Source organism: Lygodium microphyllum, chromosome 4, assembly GCF_053477565.2.
Source record: "Lygodium microphyllum isolate KBCC chromosome 4, Lygodium_microphyllum_v1.1.10, whole genome shotgun sequence".
Lineage (NCBI taxonomy): Eukaryota > Viridiplantae > Streptophyta > Polypodiopsida > Schizaeales > Lygodiaceae > Lygodium > Lygodium microphyllum.
The window spans coordinates 75,605,297-75,621,382 of record NC_141138.1 but is presented as its reverse complement, the minus strand read 5'-3'; positions in this window follow the sequence as shown (position 1 = coordinate 75,621,382).

Sequence of the window (16,086 nt, the reverse complement as noted above, 5' to 3'; positions counted from 1 at the left end):
AAAGGAGCAAAGCTAGTGGCGACAACTCATAAATGAAAATCAAGAGCTTGAGAAGATGCAAAAAGAATATAAGCTTCTAATCATGCAACATGAGGATCTAGCAGGAAAAATAGGTCGGATCAAACAGGGTATGAAGGAGTTTATCGTAGGGGAGGAAGGAAGGAAACAAGAAGAGAAGCAACACCACCGAGAAATGGGAACTATGACTGAAAGGTTGAGCCTCGAAAGAGAAGAGTAGGAGAGAATGATCAGGGAATTGGAAGATCAGCAGTAGTGGAGGCTCAAGACCTTGGTGCAAAGACAAGGAGAAGGCATGGAGGAAATGAAAAAGAGCTCTGAAGAGTGGGAAGGCTACAATGAGCAAAGAGTGAAGACCTTGGCGCATTGCCTGGCTCTTGTGGAAAAAGAGAAAATCCTAGCAGAGGGCAGAGCAGAGGCAGCCCAAGCAATACCCTGATGGATGCCACTCATGAGAAGGAAGGGGAGTCCCTGGAGGTAGTAAAAATGAAACTGAGCATAGCACATAGAGCCCTGCAAGTACGGCTACAGATGCCCTCCCAACCCATTACAATGGGGCGAATCCCAGAGGTACAACGTAGGTATCTGCTATCGGCCGGCCTAAACCCCCAAGAGATTGATGGTCTAGGGTTCATAGAAGAGGTACAACAGCAAGAGCGCCCAGGGAGTGAGGCATAAATGCACATCGACCTAGGCGGATTCAAAGAAGAAGTGGTTCCACAACCCCCTTCACCCCATCTTGAAGGGTAAGGGTAGCCAATAGACGCATATGCGGAGAGGAAAACCACCCTAAGGGAGAGGAGGAGGAAATTGGTGGAAGAAGCCAAACAAAGATTAAGGGCTAGCCTAGCCGTCTGTACCCCTCCCGCCATGCCCAAATGACATGCCTCCCAGTTTTCATGCAGAGCTCATAATTTGGAAGAGACAAGAAAAGGAGAAGCAGCCCTTCACCTTTAGCTTCCTCATCCCCAATGCCCTACGTAGAGTCCTTCCCACTAAAATAGTGGACAAGGTGATCAACGTTGGAAGCTGGCTAAGCCAAAAGTGGCTCAAGAAAAGAGAGAAGAATCCCACCCTCTGGGACACCAGGATGCAGAATACTGGCAGAATAAAGTTTTTGAAGTAGCTCAGTCCATGCCCAGATACGAGTGCCAACTCCTGTGCAAAGGCGCATCTGCGATGACAACATATTCGCATGGATGGACTTCTGTAACACTCTTCCTTCAGAGAGGAACAACCCTACCTACATGGCATACCCTCGATGAATAGAAGTAGACTTCAATGTAAGTGCCCATGGCTGTTACGACTTCCCTGTTATATATAATCCATGTACCACCACTTTAGCCCAAGCCCTCACCTTCACCTCCGATAGCTTAGATGCCACCATGACACACTTTATTGCTAATTTCTCCTCCTACTCGGATCCCGCCTTCATCACTACTTGCAACTATCTTAGGCTCCTAAAAATCCTCCTTAGGCAGGATCCCACCTCGGCCAAACTTGGCCTTCCCCCACTCTTTTTTTATCCTAACGCAATCGATAGCTATGCGATGACCCACCTGATGATGCGAGCCAGCCTTCTCCCTTCTTTCTGCCTCACTGTTCTTGAAGATATGAGCGACAGCCAATTCACTCACTGTAGCCATCCATTCCTCTCTACCACTCCCCTCCAAGTTTGCTTGAAACTTAAGAATTTCATGCAAAGCTCGCGATTTTGAGCCGTTCCATTAAATCTCCTTCACCACCCCCTCCTAAGGACGAGGACTAACAATTCTCTACTACTAAATCCAACGTTTTTTTTTTTTAAAGAAAGAAAGAAAGCAAGAACGAAAGAAGGAAAGAAAAACCTATCCGCACGCAGGTCGCGGCACATGGCACATAGTCCCTACACCTAGGGGTCCTTAAGTTAGGTGCGTTCGATAACCTTGGTTGGCCGGCCCCGTTCCTGACCCCCTAGCCCTTTGTTGCCCCCACTTCACACTTAGGGCACCCCAAGGGCAGGACACACCTAGGGAGGTAACACTCACCTATGATTAGACCTGTCATCCTATGCTACTCTCACCGCACCTACCTACCGCACAACTGGGATCCTCAAGTATGGGACATCGCTCAGGCCTACCGATGGTTAGACCCAGATCCCCGTTCCACCAACATGATCACAATGCACCACACAGTAAGGCACACACTCCCCTTAGGTAGAGCACCGCACTTTCTCCTTTCAGATACTACAAAATGCGACAAACCACCAACTTCGGAGGCTCCATCATCCACTTAACATCTGATTGGCTCTCTGTCAGCCATCATTGCCAAAGCTTCCAAAGCATCCCAGCCACCATGTGTCCCTACCATCACCTGACCAACAATTTGCCAACTGCCTATCCTTTCCCAACAAACAACTCGAAGTGCCATGGGACTGGCACCCGCCTCCGAGGGGGGTAATGTTAACCTCAAATCGAGACAGTAGAAAAATGAAGAAAAAAGTAGAAAAAGAATTGAAAAAGAGCAAAGGTGTAGATGTGGCCTCTAAAGCTAAACTGAGGCAAAAAGTGCAATTTTAAAGGAAAGGCACCTCAAAAACTCTAAAAACTCTTGTAAAAGAGTGCCACGCTCCCTCCTGTGCCATTTGTAAAAGAATAGACGGGTATAGGATTAGGGCATGACCCAAGAAGAGGGAATTAGAAAAAGGGACCTTGTCACAATGGCCGGTCATGTAAAAAGGGATGGGTGCCCATGGGGTTTTAGGATTTATATATATAAAGTTCAAAAAGGGAATGGAAGCTCATTCTTTGGTGTGTGGCTAACAAGAGTCCTCTCTTCTTCTCTTCATCTTGCTTGTGTGAGTGCTCTTGAGGGAGGGAGTGTGAGAGTGTGAGGGTATGAGTGAGTGTGTGGGAGTGAGGGATCAAGAGGGTGAAGTTCCTCACTATCTCCTCTTCTCTCTTCTCTTCTCTTCTCTTGTCTCCCATGCGGCTATGGTGGATGAAGCTTGGAGATGGAGGAGGCTTGATGATGCTTGAGAGCTAGCATCTAGAATCGTAGAGCTACTAGCTTGTGTGAGGGAGGAGGCAACTCATTTCGGCATCAAGGTAAGCTCACTACACCTCGAGAGGATCGACAGTGCATCGGCTAGGTGAGAGATAGCCATGAGAGCTCACTTGGAACACTTGAAGCGATAAGCGGTCCGTGGGTCTTGGCGGTTGAGTGCGCGCTCCCCCTACAACATGGTATATTAAGATCTATTGACATCATTATCATTAGGCTTATTAGTGTCCCCCTTAAGTTTAAAAAGGCAGGAGAAATTATACATGTCTTGCACCCCTCTTTCGATTAGACTTTGATTATCATAAGTACAAATAGGTTGATTACCATGGCAAGTTACATCAATGAAGCCTTGGTTTACACATTATATTTTGATGGAGCTTCTCGAGGACTTGCTAAGCATGTGAGTGTAGGGTTTGTCATAAAAGACCCCCATCGTCAAGTGGCTTTAGGAATAAGAGTGTATTTAGGCATTGCCTTTACAAATGTCATGGCGGAATACAAGGCCTTGCTTATGGGATTAAATGTAGCCAGACGTGTGGTGTTCACCGTGGTTATTGTTTAGTGAAAAGGCAACTCATAGTTCATGATCAACCAATTGAATGGGACCTATAGTGTGGGGTATTGCATTCTAAGGATGTATCATTGTGCAACCCTGGAAACCCTTGAGATCTTTGACATAGTGACTTGCCAGTTGATGCCTTGATAGTGGAATGGTAACATGGAGATTTTTGTACATGTAAATCATAATATCCTTCTCTAATAGTATGTTTATGATGCTATCTTGCCAATCCATTATTAGAAATATAATGGTAACTTTGTTTAAAAAGTTCATGTATGGACAAATGGAGACATGGCTATATAAACTTTGTCGAGAGAATGTGAGGACTAGGTGGACTTGTAGGAGGATCAATGCATGTATAAGGATCACCAGATAGAGTAGGAGTGGGATAAGGAGCTATATTGGAAAAACTCTACCTTCCTCAATTACCCCTCCAACAAGAAAGGTTTTTATCAAAAATACTCAAGGAAAAAACAAACGTAAGAGACACAAGGTTCGAAAGCCATGGTAAGTAAAATGACTTATTTTCTTAGGAGTATATTGCATTTTGTTTTTTCCAAGTTAAAGAGACTGTAGTCAGTTTATAAGAAATTGATACTAGTAGTGCAGGAGTCAAAAAATGAAAAGAGAAGAGCAAGTGAATACCTAGTACTATCAAAGAAAGTGCCCTCATCATCGCCAATTAATTTGGTATCTCCACATCCCAGAGGTTTGATGTTTTAAAGTGCTGGAGCCAAGACATCTCTTGTATTCTTGTATTGAAAATATATCACTGAACATGAATCATTACCACATGACCATGTAGGCCCCATGATTGATACTACTAAAGAGTAGATCACAATCCTATCAGTGCAATGAACAACACACTCGAGTAGTAGTGGTAAAACAATTGGAAGTTGCAAGTTTGCCATATATTACATATTCATCCAAATTATTCCAAAGGATTTGTATTGTTCCATCCCTTGACATGTTTCCAATGGACTTGATTTGTAGTGGAAGGCACCACCGAGCAGGTCTGTATTATTAGCATGGATAGAAGGATAGAGTAGGCTTATCTAGATCTTGCAATGGAGAGGCTTACCTTACACCCCACTATAGAGAGATGTGCGACAACCATGTAAAGCAATGAGAGGATAGCCGAGGACATAGCATCGCATCCCATTGAAATGTATATTATAGAGCACTGAGATAGTAAGCTTGCTTGTGTAGCAAACTCATTATGTGAAACATTTAAACATTCTTCATCATTGAAGTAACAAAAATAATATTTTGTATTGTATAGAGGGTGAAAGAACTGAAGGTCTTAGATATGTAGTGACATCAAATGTGGTGTGCATGCATAGAGGTAAATAAATGATGCTCATGAATTTCATATGCCATGATCAAATGACATGAGACATTATAAACATTCTACCATTACACGATATCAATAGTGATATTTCATCTTGTGCTAGGAAGGAAAGAGTGCAAAAACACAGACTAGGAATGCAAATGGGGACGTGGCAAATCAGTAAATCAGCATGATTCGTGATTTTTTTTTCCCACAATACAATGCCAATAAGGATTATCTATCTTTTTGCAGGGGGATACAATTTGAGATTATGAACCTAGAATAGTGGAGGATGTGCCGGCCACACACACAAGTGAACAAACTTTTCTCAATAATATGTTCTATAGTTATATTTAGAAAGAAAAATATGTTGCTAATAGTGAGATCTATGTCCAAAGGTCCATTCTGTCAATCATGTGGAAGCACCCTTATAAGGCATTGTCTCCCAAGTTTCTAGGATGGTGAAGATGGAGTGGCATGCTATTCTCTGTGACCCATTCAAGATAGGAAATGCATTACGAAGAGATCAACCAAGTGAGGCATTATTTTGACTGACATACGCTTTGGTGGAGATCAACTAATACAAAATGATCAAGGTTGACAAAGAAACCACAAATATGGCATGTGATATCATGGTAGTTCATAGTGTCATGCATGGATTGGGAGATGGAATTCCGTTATGGAACTCCCATACTAATAAGGTGGAGTTAATCGATGCCATGCATCTGGCTAAATGCATGCTCTAATTTTCCTTGATATAACACACTCCATGGTAGAGCTCATCGAGCAGATTGTGGAGGATGGATGCCAATGGGTGGAGTCAAGGCGGTAGAAGTGTTGGGCCTTATGCATGGTACAAGTTGTTCATTTGTTTACATATCATACTTGCTGGCTCTATTCAATAAGTGCAATTGCTAAAATTAGTATTTCATGCTTCAAATGCAGGTACATGTAATATATATTCTAGTGTATATGTGATTGGACATTAGTTATGACGAAATTATTCCTCTAGAATTCACAAAAAATGATATTACTACAAATGAGTGGGTGTGAGATACATTAGGATCCCCAGCAGTAAGAGATCAATATGAGTTCCAATGTTGCTAATCTATTGTCGAGTTGTTTTCTAGGCATTTAGTATATTCCTAATCCCTTATATCAATGCCATGTATTATAGGTGGCATGCAACGTGGTAGAGCTTTTTGGAATTGGTCACACTTCAACCAACAACAACACTATTTGTGGATGACATCATAGAGAAGATGTAGAAGAACCCATCCAATGCCTTTATATGTCCACCCGCATTCAAGGGAAACCCCATGGACACTGTTCTCTTGGAGCACATGCTTTTCTACTTGACTAAGCTAGCATACTTTCATGGTTCATTCGTGGACTTTGTTAGGGATCACCCATTCCACCCTCTAGCGATGGAACACTAAAAGGATATGAGGATATAGTGACACCCATTAGCAATGAGAAATAGTGGCATCGCTAATAGCAACCCAAAAAGTGATGCAAATAGCGACGATACCCAGAGGAAAAAAATGCGGGCCGAAACCTGAGCGCATCATTTTTTGCACATTCAGAAAAGAGAGAGCAAAAGGGAGAGCGAGCATCTTGCTGAGAGGGAGAGAAAGAGAAAAAGAAGGAGAAATAAGGCTTCTCACCGCCGCCGCCGCCGCCGTCACCATTTGCGAAGAAGAGGAGGAGGTCTACGGAGGGCGAAGAGGAGCTGCTGTCACAAAGAGGAGCCGCCAACAAACCCTTCTTCGAGCCTTTACGGTGAGTGCATTGTCCATTCTTGCTTTTGCTTTTGTGTTTTCTCTCTCTCTTTTACTTGTTTTTTGTATAATTCATGTATATTGAGAGAGGGAGACGAAATGAGAGAGAAAGAGAGGGAGAGGGAGAGGGAGGAAATTGGAGAGGGAGGGAGAGAGAAAGAGAGGGAGAGGGAGAGGGGGAGGGAGAGAAAATGAGAGAGGGAGAGGGAGTTTTCTCTCTCTCTTTTACTTGTTTTTTGTATAATTCGTGTGGATTGAGAGAGGGAGAGGAAATAAGAGAGAAATAGAGGGAGAGGGAGAGAGAGGCAGAGGAAATGAGAGAGGGAGAGGGAGAGGGAGAGAGAGAAAGAGAGGAAATGAGAGACGGAGAGGGAGAGAGAGAGAGAAAGAGAGGGAGAGGGGGAGGGGGAGGGAGAGAAAATGAGAGAGGGAGAGGAAGTTTTCTCTCTCTTTTACTTGTTTTTGGTATAATTTGTGTGTATTGAGAGAGGGAGAGAAAATGAGAGAGAAAGAGAGGGAGAGGGAGAGGGAGAAGGAGGGAGGAAGGGAGAGGAAATTAGGTATAATTCGTGTGTATTGAGAGAGGGAGAGGAAATGAGAGAGAGAGAGGGAGAGGGAGGGAGAGAGAAAGAAAGGGAGGGGGGAGGGGGAGGGGGAGGGGGAGGGAGAGAAAATGAGAGAGGGAGAGGGAGTTTTCTCTCTCTCTTTTACTTTTTTTTAGTATAATTCGTGTGTATTGAGAGAGGGAGAGGAAGAGGGAGGGAGAGGAAATGGGAGAGGGAGGGAGGAAATGGAAAAGGAAAAGGGAGGGAGAGGGAAAGGGAGGGAGAGGAAATGAGAGAGGGAGAGGGAGACATTAAACATAATAGGGAAATGAGAGAGGGAGAGGGAGAGGGAGAGGGAGAGGGAGAGGGAGAGGGAGAGGGAGGGAAACATTGAAAGAGAGAAAGAGAGGGAGAGGGGGAGGGAGAGGAAAAGAGAGATAAAACATTAAACATAATAGGGAAAGAGAGAAAGAGAGCGAGAGGGTGAGGGAGGGAGAAGAAATGAGAGAGGGAGAGGAAGAGAGCAAAAGGAAATGAGAGAGGGAGAGGAGAGAGAAAAAATGAGAGAATGAGAGGAGAGAGAAAAAGAGAGAAAAGATGTTAAACATAATAGGGAAATAGAGAAAGAGAGGGAGAGGTGAGGGTGAGGGTGAGGGTGAGGGAGGGAGAGGAAATGAGAGAGGGAGAGGGAGAGAGAAAAGGAAATGAGAGAGGGAGAGGAGAGAGAAAAAGAGAGAAAAAACATTAAACCTAATAGGGAAAGAGAGAAAGAGAGGGAGAGGGTGAGGCAAGGAGAGCGAGTGAGAGAGGGAGAAGAAGAGAGAAAAGGAAATGAGAGAGGGAGAGGAGAGAGAAAAAGCATTAAACATAATAGGAAAAGAGAGAAAGAGAGGGAGAGGATGAGGGAGGGAGAGGAAATGATAGAGGGAGAGAAAGAGAGAAAAAAAATGAGAGATGGAAAGGAGAGAGAAAAAGAGAGAAAAAGAGAGAAAAAACATTAAACCTGATAGGGAAAGAGAGAAAGAAAGGGAGAGGGTGAAGGAGGGAGCATTACGAGAGAGGAAGAGAAAGAGAGAAAAGGAAATGAGAGAGAGAGAGGAGAGAAAAAAACAAATGAGAGAGGGAGAGGAGAGAGAAAAAGAGAGAAAAAACCCATATACCTAATAGGGAAAGAGAGAAAGAGAGGGTGAGGGTGAGGGAGGGAGAGGAAATGAGAGAGGGAGAGAAAGAGAGAAAAGGAAATGAGAGACGGGGAGGAGAGAAAAAAAAATGAGAGAGGGAGAGAAGAGAAAAAAAGAGAGAAAAAACATTAAACCTAATAGGGAAAGAGAGAAAGAGGGGGAGAGGGTGAGAGAGGGAGAGGAAACGTAGAAAGAGAGAAAAGGAAATGAGAGAGGGGGAGGAGAGAGAAAATGAAGAGAGGGGGAGGAAGAGAAAAAAGAAGAAGGAATGAGAGAGAGAGGGAATAAACATACAGCATAATAAAGAAAGAGAAAAAGAGAGAGACATGGAAGGAGAGGAGATAATGAATGGATAAAAAACAAAGAGAGAGTGGTGGCGACGTCTGGTGCAACACCACAAGACAGGAAACACTCTGACATATATATGTTAATCTGTGGGTGGGTGGGTGGAGACTTTACATATGTTAATTTTTGCTGAGTTATAAGAGAAGAAATCACTTCTCAAACAATTTAAGAAAAAAAAAAGAATGATAACAAAAACAAATTGTTTATCGTAACATAGACAAAATGGAAAACGATGAAGGTCTTGTTGTTCAAGATCACGAGGCGTATCTTAATCAGCGTGTCCCATGTCCTTGCTCTCAATGCAAGCTGGCAATTAGACGAAAATGTCGAGTGTCTATAGAACACATACGACACTTCGGTGAGTTTCAATCTGAGATCATTGATCAGGTGATCTTGGATTTTCAGCAAACGATAAGAAAATTTAATATCAATCATGCATTGTACTCACAAGCTAATTGAATACCATATACAAGAAGATTGGGTGTGGCTGGAAAATTTTCTATCTAGGGAGGTGATGTCTCGTCCCAAGGAGGAGTGCACCCTTTGCGGCCAATTAGAAGAGTTTGTGGGTGTGCGAAGGATGGAGTGCCTAAGCCAATCCACCACTTGGAAGGTACTACCCAATCTATACCGTCAATACTAGAGGAGACATGCAGCCTTCCAGACCTACCTACAATCTTGGAGCCTGAGATGGAAGCAATGATCGATGCATTGATTCCCATGGATATCGAGACTTCTGATCCGCTTAGAGAGGAAGCATCCATACCATTATATGATGGGTGCTGAGTATCTCGCTTGAAAACACTGCTTGCACTCCTAAGTGTGCAAGCAAAATACGGGTGGAGCGATGCGAGTGTGACGGAGTTGTTCAGGTACTTTGTATGTGTGCTTCATTGATTTCATTTCGGCACTATCATTAAAAATATTTGTGCTTTTTGAAGGTGTTTTATGATTTTTTTCAGGTTATTGAAATATCATATATTACCACCTGCAAATACCATGCCAGAGCCTCGTGATGATGCATATGTTTTACGAAAGCTTGGCATGGATCACAATAGCATCCATGCATGTATCAATGATTGCATACTGTTTGGAGGAGAATACGAGACTATGGAGACATGTCTAAAGTGTGGTGCTCACAGGTATCGATAGGACTTGCAAGGGCAAACCATCCCTCAAAAAGTTCTTAGACACTTTCCACTTATCCCCCGCATAAACCACATGTTTCATATATCCGGCATGGCGAGCTTGACAATGCCCAAAATAGGTCCACAGATGGAGCTCAATGAATATAAATGGATTTACGCACATGGATCCACATTGACTCTACCTTCCCATGCTTTGCCTGAGAGCCAAGGAATCTTCGGGTTGGTATTGCAATGGATGGCGTGAACCCATTCAGTCTGCGCTCAACTTCTTACAGTGTGTAGCCTATAGTCCTTGTCAACTACAATATCCCTCCATGGCTTTCTATGAAGAAATGACATCTCATCCTTAGCTTACTCCTCCCCGGCCGCTACAAAGTCAAAAATATGGATGTGTATCTTTGTCCATTAGTCGATGAGCTTGAGATTTTGTGGGAGGAGGGAGTCACCGTGCAAGATATGAGCAAGCGCAATGGTCGACGATCCACCAATATTCGAGTCATTCTCATGTGGACGATGCATGACTTTCTGGGATTCAAAGAGTGCTCAAGTAAATAGGCTTCCGTTCTCGTTGGTAATATCTATATTTTATCTCGTTCAAGTTTGTATTCACTGGATAGAGGTGTTGGAACAGGTCTAGTTACCTCAGGTTATCATGCATGTCCATTGTGTGGGCCATAGTTAGACTCCCGAAGGTCATGAACCATGAAGAAGATGGTATATCAAGGACACGCCCCTTTCTTGCCAGAGGGTCATGAACTCAAGGAAGGTTTTCTTGGACAACCTCCAACACGTATGAATGCCGCAAGCTGGTACAAGCTGAAAATGGTCCACACAGAATCATATCCAAACGGAATGCGACCATTCTCAGTTTTCTACGAGTTACCATATTGGACCCACTTACAGATCAACCACTTGTTGGATCCCATGCATATTTTTAAGAATGTGGGCAGCTTGCTATGGGACCACATCATAGGAAAGAGAGACACTATAGGGGCACGAATGGATTTGAAGGAGGTAGGCAAGATGGGGGTGCTTTGGCCGTAGTCGACTAATGGTCACATGCAGTTACCTTGCGCTCCTTGGATTTTATCCACTAAAGAAGAGCGCATTGTGAAGCAAGTAGTCAAGTCTATCCGCACTCCGATGGGTATGATGCGTTCTCTCAGGTCTACATTTTCTAAAGACGACCAATTATCAGGGCTAAAATCCCATGACTGGCATAAGATATGTCAGGTTTGTACTACGAATGGATTGTAATTGGCGTGCGCATTTTGCTATTTGGAGTGTAGCCATTGTTCATAATGCTTTTTCATTTGTGGCAGTTTGTACTACCGATCGCGATCGCATGATGCCTTACTCTAGAAATATGCGGGGCCATTTACAGGTTGCTAACTTTGGTGCAATGGATCTCACAGAAGGAGATTAAGACGTCCTCTATTGAATCCGCGAGACGGGGAGCAGTGGAGACGGTCTGTCTCTTTGAGAAATACCTACCTACCAGTATGCTCACGAGACAAATCCACCTTCATATGCATCTTGTAGATAAATTGGAGATTGTTGGACCCGTCCATATGCGATAGATGTTCTTCTTGGAGCACTTCATGAAAACCCTGAAAGGCTTTGTGCGACAATGAGCTCGGCCAGAAGGTAGCATGGCGGAAGGTTGGTTGGTGTCTGAGGCGCTAGTGCATATTTCACAATGGCTACTAACGGTGGATCCACACAACAAAATGCTATGGTCACTGAAGGACGATGATAGACTGACCGGAGATGTGGTGGTTGGAAATGGGGTAGAAAAAAGAATGGATGTTGCAATGGAGGAGAAAGTGAATCGCTTTTGTATGTTGCACCATGCCTCTATGGAGACGTGGCTCGCCAGGTACAAGATCTCTAGGCAAGATCGAGAGGAAGCACGATCTGAATTTTGACGTAGTATGCACCATCGACCGATTCGATATCCCGAGGGCATGGAGGAGATGTCACAGTTCATGTCAACACGATGGTTGCATGGAGCTTTGACCGCAATGTCTCGCGAAGGGGCGGAGCACTTTCGCGTGGAGTGTATTGACAAAATGCACTCCACAATGGATTGTGATATCATGGCAAGGTTCGAGCAGGAGAGCCGACGCGGATCCAAACATGGTTATAGATGAGATGGAGTATTTTAGAAACTTGCAAAGTATTGTTACGGTGGATTACCGTAGCTTCTCCATGATACTATTCAATGTGCAGTGGTTCAAAGTGCTACTTGAAGGAGCTGGAGCAAGAGCTCGACAAGGTCCATCTGGATTTCTCGAAATAGATTCCAAAAAAAAATGGATAGATTAGCGCAACACCTTTGTGTTGCTGGCCCATTATGAACAGGTGTATGAACTCATTTGTTTGTTAATTGTATTACGACATGGTACATGTCACAATAGTTTAATCTCTCTTGTACGTGTTTGTGAACAGGTAATCTTCTATCCAAACCCCCGACAACCTTGATGGTGGTATGTTATACCTTCAACTCCCCAAAGTGCAAGAGTATATGATCAAAGCGATGTTCCGAGGATAGATGAGGACAATATGCAAATAGAGGGGTCGATATTGCAAAGGGTGGAGGCCATCAAAAGCTTGGAGCATATAGAGGAGCTAGCATCGGCTAACAATGATGGAAATACAGGAGTCCAAGAATTCTTTGAGAATGAGGTGGACTCATCCTTTTGTGGTGACATGTCTATCGACCTTCCAGTGTATGCGGAGTTGTGTCAGGAGATTGACATGGGACCATAGGATACTTCATACTTGGAGGATCCACTTACTCAATTCGTTTATAAGGGTACATAAGATATGCATTTTAAGTGAGATCATTTTTTTAGGATTTATATTACCATGCTTTGTATGATTTAAATTGATTATGCTAACATCATTTTTTGTCTCTACATGTGACATTTTCAGGATGAGTCGAGGGATGAGCGATGAGGAGTTGCAGGATATCTTCACGCGCATGTCTCTAGATCAGATGGCGAGATTCAGAGACATGGCAGACCAGGAGCTATGTCATACATCGTCAGGCCGCTCTACTAGATCTACTTCAGCACCATCAGATGCTTCTGCTTTGAGCAGACGAGGTCGACGCTCCAAACTTGGACCAAAGGGAGGGAGTGCTTCAGGGTCAGGGGGATGCTATAGAGATACGGAGGCAGTGAGCCCACGGTCAACATGGGATACAGGTGCGACTCCTCGCTCTCGTGGCGGTTCCAGGGAGCGTGGCTCAGGTGGTTGCTGTGGAGGCACGAACGCGGTGTCTCCGTCTCATCGTTCTGCTGGAGTTATGTCACCTCCAGGATTTGTCACACCTGTGGAGAGGTCTACTCCAGTTACTCTGGCTTTTGCTAAGTCTTTTGCAGCAGGTGGCATCCCTATGGGTGCTACACCAATAGATACTACCCCCGTCGGTACACCGAATGTACAAGGGTCTCCTAGATATGCCCAGGAGCATGGACGCAGGTGGGAGAGGACCCATCTTAGGCATACCCCAGAGGGATATGCCTATCTTGTCGATGATAGGTCACGAGCCATCATCATGAATAATGAGGGGAAGAGGGTGATGGCTCACATGAGAGAGTTGTGCCAACAAGTTTTTCGGCACAACGTCTTAGATCATTGGAAAAACATACCAGAGGGGAGCAAGGACTACATAGTAGCATCTTTTGCATGAGGAGTTTCCGATTCCAGCCACATCAAATAGATTTTCCATGGGCTAGATGATGGATTGCATGCATGCATATATGTCACACAAATGATCGGCCACACACAAGGCACTCAAGAGTGGGGCTGCAAAGCCCGAGTGGCTAAATGCGGACGACTGGCACCGACTGAGGAGGAGACTACAGATTCTCCAGGACATTTGGAGTCAGCAACGCAAGGCGGCGAGGGCACGATTAGAGGTCGGAGTGGTCCATCATCTTGGGAGTGGCGGCCACAGGACATATCTAGAGGACTTTGTAAGTTTTTCTTTTGTTTTGCTTGCTTATTTTTTTACGATATTCTTTGTACTGACAATCATGTTTCTAACAGTTAGTATTTTGTTTTCTTTGTAGCACTCCATTACAAATCACAATTCGACCGGCCTTGAGACTCAATATGCAGAGAGGCACAATCTCACTCCATTGATCGACCGATTGTATAGACGCGGCGGGCCTGTAAGTCACTCATCTTTCTTGTCCGTAGTTACCATGTTTAATTAGAATGCATTATTGTATGGTGGACTGATGTGTAGTTGTTTCTTTTTTTGCAGAGTCCGTTCAATGCTACTTTATGGCGGGACAAGCTTTCGGATGGCGAGGATATGTAGCTCACCCTTGGATCCCTGGAGCTCACACACCCTTCTTTTATGGTCACCTGATTTGTATAGACATTTTCTATGTAGTAGTGATATCTTGTCATGATTGTACCAGTCGCCTTCAGTATGTGATCATGTATTTATTTCATGTATCAATGTTATGATTGAAGTACACTTTGTTTTTGTTTACACGAGCATTGTACACAATGCAGAAACTATTTTGTATGGCCCAAATAAAGCACACAGTGCTACAAAAAAAAATTCCCTGTTACCGTCACTATTAGCATCACAAATTTATCTGCACATGTGATTATTAGCATCGCAAAGCGTCACTATTTGCATCGGTATCAGCGTTGCAAATGCGATGCTGATACCGACACAAATAGGGACGCTGATAACAACACTGATACCAACTATTCTATGGCATCACCAATAACGATGCTTTTTGCGACGACGGGGGCAAATTTTGTTATTTACATTTTCGTCACTTTTAACGTCGGTATAAGGCCTATATCTTGTAGTGGAACTCTATTGACATTTGATGTGCACAATGAATATGTACTTTCATAATTATTTAATTGTATTAATTTTCAAGCACAATGAAATAAGGATAAAAGAGAATAGGAGAAAAATAGAAAAATGTGCAGGTGAAGTAAATTTTGTATATTGTTTCACTCATTTATAAAACTAAAAGATATGTAAATAAAGCACGTACAAAGAATAAAGAGAGAGGTGGAATGTAGATGTATGTGCGCATGTAAATGTATATGTGCACAATTTATTGAGTAATAATAAGGCAATATTTTTGTCTTGATATTAACTATTTGAAAATTTTGAAAAACAACATATATCACACATTTTTGTAGTAAGTGTAACAAACTATTTGATAGCATACCCTCTTGTAGTAAGTTCACGCAATAATGCACAATTGAATGTAATGAAAATATGTGTGTTATAGTTTCTCTCATGTGTACACAATTGACGTATTGATATATCATGACATAATTGCAAAGCACACATATAAGAGTATAGAGGAATGTGAATGTATATATGCATGTGGGAGTAACAATTTGATATTCTTATCACCTAACTATTGACTATAAAAGTGTCAAAGACAATAGATCTCATGTAAACCCTTGACTCTTGCAAAATTAACAAGATTGTGAAATTTGGATGCATAACGTGAATTCATGTTTGAGACTAAGAAAATGTGTGTGTGTGTGTGTGTGTGTGTGTGTGTGTGTGTGTGTGTGTGTGTGTGTGTGTGTGTGAGGGGGGGGAGAGGGGGGCAAAAAAGGGAAGTTGCTAAGTGTGTGTGTGTGTAAGAGGAGAAAGAGAAAAGTTGCTAATATTGAGAGAGAGAGAGTTCACTAGTAAACCCTACTATATTCAAGAGAATAGTAGGGATTTTGATCTATATGACTATCACAAGACCAAACTTGAGCAATGTTGTTGGACTTGTGAGTTAGTTTATGCAAGTACCTAGGAAGCCACATTCGAATGTAGTCAAATGCATATTGATGTATGTGAAGTCCACCTTGCATTATGGACTTTTCTATCAGGTTGGTAAGGATTTATAGGTGCTTGAGTATATAAATGCAAATTGGACTAGTAGCATGTCTGATAGAAGGTCTACCGATCGATTCATGCTTTCTCTTGGTAGTGCAATGATTACTTAGAGTAGCAAAAAGTAGCAAATAGTTACTTTATTGAGTAGTACAAAGGATAAGTATAGAGATATTACTATGGTACCATGTGAAGCAATATGGATGCAAAAGTTATAGGATGATTTGGATGAGTGGGTCTAGTTGTC